General features: G+C 41.2%; 1 pseudogene; it reads right to left on the minus strand.

The window, feature by feature from the left end:
- Nucleotides 1-704: 704 nt before the first annotated feature.
- LOC134368887 (U2 spliceosomal RNA) lies at nt 705-844 on the minus strand (annotated as a pseudogene).
- Nucleotides 845-4,265: the final 3,421 nt, after the last annotated feature.

Genomic DNA, 4,265 nt, shown 5'->3' on the forward strand with positions numbered 1-4,265 from the left:
ATGGACCTCAAAAGGCATTTATGGCAGAAATTGACTAGGTGTTCAGCAAACCCTTTCCTCTTCTCCTGGGCACCTTAACTGGACTACATTTCCCAGCATCTTCCGCAGATAGGTGATGCTGTGTGATTGAGTTCTGGTCAATGGGATGTAGGCAGAAAAGCCACATGTACCACTTTCAGGTCTGGCCCCTTCAAAATCTCCTATGCAAGCAATCTCTCTTATTCTCTTTCTCTTTCCTATAGATCACCCCTCCCTGCCATCTGCTGACTGAATTCATGCTCAGAGTAGTCTTGGAACCCACATGTTGAAGATTTTAGAGACTTCTTCAGCCTGAGGTCATGAATGACTGTGGGAACAGAGGCCCCCAGCCCCCACTCCCTGTACAAACTGTACTTTTTATGATCAAGAAATAAACAACTTTGTTAAACCACCAAGATTATGGGGCTTATCCATTATAACAGCTAGTTTTACCTTGACTAATACAGTATTCAACATCATACAAGTACTATGGTCTTCATGTTTCTGTCCACCTAAAAATCTATATGTTGAAACCTAATCACCAGTGTGACGATATTAGGAGGTGGGGCCCTTGGGAAGTGCTTAAATCATGAGAGTGGAGCTCTTGTGAACGGGATTAGTGCTCTTATAAAATCGGCCCCAGAGAGCTGTCTTGGCCCTTCCTCCTTGTGACGTCACAACAAGAAGATACCTTCTATGAATCAGGAAGTGGGACCTTACCAGACACTGAATGTGCTAGTGCTTTGACCTTGGGCTTCTCAGCCTCCAGAAGTGTGAGAAGGAACAGATACTACACTTGATCTTAGCCAAAAGGCCGAGAAGGGATTATCTGGATTTTGATTTGGCTATTCAATTCAACACATATTTGTTATCAACTCAATGTATAGCCTCCACCTTGTGGACTTTAAAAAAAAAATAATAAAATTGGTAGGCTATATTACTGCATTTTAATCATGTCAGCACATTAAAATCATTTGGGAAACTGTCAAAAAATATGAAGCCAAGATCTCAGCCCAGATCAAATAAATGTAAATATCAGGGGAAAAAAAGTGTGAGAAAGACATTTCTGGTTTTTATAAGCCACCCATTCTATGATATTTTGTTAAAGCAGCCCAAACAAACGAAGACAACAAGAAACACTTTTGTATGGCTGTTGAAATTATTATTCACATCTATTTGAGGACCTTTTTAGATGGTTCTTTCTAGTTTTCCACTGTGATGACATAGTTCTAAAGACTTATAACTTACCAGAAGAAAGGGATTTAGACACAAGCTAGGCCCAAAGCCTTAGCACTTGGAGAATGGGCAGAGTTCCTTTGAACACAGTCACATGCCAGAAAGAAAGAAGACACCAGGCGACCTCATTTCCTGATTACAGAGATGCTGGAAGAAAGGGTGGTAACCTCTTTGATAGAGTTTGGATGTGTTGTCCCCACCAAAACTCATGTGGAAATTTGATCCTGAATGTGGCAGTGTTGGAAACTGAGTCATGGGGGTGGATCCCTCATGAATGGATTAATGCTTTCCCTAGGTGGGGGGATTAATGAGTGAGTTCTCGCTCTATTAGTTCCTGTGAGAACTGGTTGTTTAAAAGGCCCTGGCACCTCCTCTTTTTCTCTCTCTTGCTTCCTCTCACCATGTGATCTGCTTGTACCCTCTGGCTGCCTGTTGCTTTCTGCCATGAGTAAAAGCAGCCTGAGGCCCATGCCAGATGCAGCTGTCCCAGAATCGTAAGCCAAATAAACCTCTCTTCTTTATAAATAACCCAGTCTCAGGTATTTCTGTTATAGCAACACAAACGGACTAATACACCCTTACATTAAAAAAAAAGGTTATTCTCAACTAAAACAGCCTATAAAATTTGAAAAGTGTATATTTTAAAAGAAGGTTAAAACCCCCCAAATAATTAGAAACATATGATCCTGACTGATCCCCTCCAAAATGAAGCTGATATTCAGCATTGAGGTTTTGTATTGAATTCCCAGAGACTTTTTTTGGTATACAGTATGTTTCTTCGTTTTATGCTGTCAATTAGGAGCTTGGTTTTGCTACTCTGAATTGTCAAATTCAGACTCATTTGTCCATTCTGCTTTAGGGTGCCAGCATGCTGAAGCCAGCCCATAAGAACTACATCAGAAGCTACCCGAGGCATTTGCAGCCTGTTTGGAACTTTTACAGGCCACCCAGATTGGTCTCTCCATCTTCTTTAGTTTTCCTGGTTTCTTGGCTGTTTTTTCATATAATTTCTTAGTTCCCACTTTGTGCCTAGCTCTCATGGGTCAGTCATCTAATATTGTACTTGCCTGGCCTCTGGCATGATCCTAAAACAAAGCTCGGTTGTCAAGCAATGTCTAATGATCAAAGCCAGAACATGGAGTGGGCCATGGAGATATTTCCATGTGGTCACAGCAGGAGATGAGGCAGCAGCGCCAATTAAACTGAGCTCAAAAATCATGGTAGGGCTGTGATACCTCAGGCACATCTCAGTGTAAAGGATACTAGTCATTCACAGAGATGTTCAAGCCTCAATTTCTGCCACTAACTTCATCCCCCAGCTATTATCATCCTTTTACCAATGCCATTACAGAGGATCAGAGCCACTAATGTGAGTTTCCTGTGTCCTGCCTTTCAATGTCTTACTGTAACAGATGCTATCGATGCCCTTCCCACATCTCCTTGGCATTACCATTATTTGCTTTGGGCTACTTACTGAGAACACCTGTGATTCCCTGCCTGAGCATTTTTTTGGCTGTGACGCCTCCTCAGTCTGAAACACTGAAGAGTTAATGACTCCAGAAGTAGCTCTCCAACAACAACTAATGGAGAGTTGGTTCATAAGTACCCCAGCTTCCTCAACCCTCAGGTGGAATAACTCGGAGGTATGTCCTACACAGTCTCCTAGAGTCCCCAGTAGGATTGGGCCACAGTTGCTCATAGTGGGAACTGGCTTGCTAACGTACCATTAATTGGCTTTCTTCCCTTCTCCATCTCACTTCCCCAACTCCCCTACTGATGCTTCTTGGGATCACCTCCCAAATAAACCACTTGCATCCAAATCCTTGTCTCAGGCTCTGCTTACAGAAGTACCCAAGCTAAGAAACCTATTCTCTTCTGATTGTAAAACGAAGCAGAGAATTCACCCCTAAAAGTTAGAAAATGCAGGAGGAAACCACGACAGAGGGTCTATATATTCCACAGAACATGAACTGTAGCTCTTTGATAAGTAGCTCTTTGTAGCTCCTTGATTATTTATTATTCTAGACTTGTGCTTTCCAATATGGTAGCCACTAGCCACATGTGGCCATAGAGCACTTGAAATGGGGCTAGAGCAACTGAGGAAATAAATTTTTAATTTTACTTAACCTTATTTTAAATTTAAATAGCCATATGTGGCTAGTGGCTACTGGATTGGACACTGCAGGTTATGGAACACTTTCATCATTGCAGAAAGTTCTATTGGACAACACTGGCATGGTGCAAGGGTAGGAAAATTTTTTCTGCAAAGGGCTAGATAATAAATATTTTAGGCTTTGTGGGCCATATAGTCTCTGTTGCAACTACTCAACTCTACTGTTTTAGTGTAAAAGCAGCCATAGTTAATACATACATAAATGGGCATGGCTATGTCCCAATAAAACTTTATGGACATTGACATTTGAATTTCATATAATTTTCACACATCACAAAATATATTCTTCTTCTTTTGATTTCTTTTTCCCATCTGTTTGAAAATGTACAACCATTCTTAGCTCACGGGACTGTACAAAAATAGGTAGTGGGTCATTGCTGTTCTAGGCTTGTTCTAGGCTGACATCATTGTTAACTATTACTGGGGAAATCATTACTAAGATACCCCAATAATCCAATGCAGATTGTGACACCAGAGACCAAAGTATCAAATGAAATGCTTGTTCTAAACTAAATGAGCTTTTGGAAACAAAATGCTTTGTTCATAGTGTGGGTTACTGTTAACTGAAGTTGGCAAGGAGAAATTTTTCTCTGATGTTTACAAGATGGTCACTGAGGCTTGTAAGGGCTGCTTTTGAGAAAATCATCGAAGCTACCTTGACCCATTTTGCATCTCACAACAGCATTCTCCTCACACAGAGAAAGCCAGGGGTGTTCTCTAACATCTTGATTCCTGTTTGTTTGCCCTGCCTGCTACATTTCTTTCTCTACCTCTTTCCCTTGCCACAAAGGTCAATACTTAGGCCTAGCAAAGATTCACTCAAAGCTTTCAAATGGCT

This window comes from Cynocephalus volans, chromosome X (genome assembly GCF_027409185.1).
Source record: "Cynocephalus volans isolate mCynVol1 chromosome X, mCynVol1.pri, whole genome shotgun sequence".
NCBI lineage: Eukaryota > Metazoa > Chordata > Mammalia > Dermoptera > Cynocephalidae > Cynocephalus > Cynocephalus volans.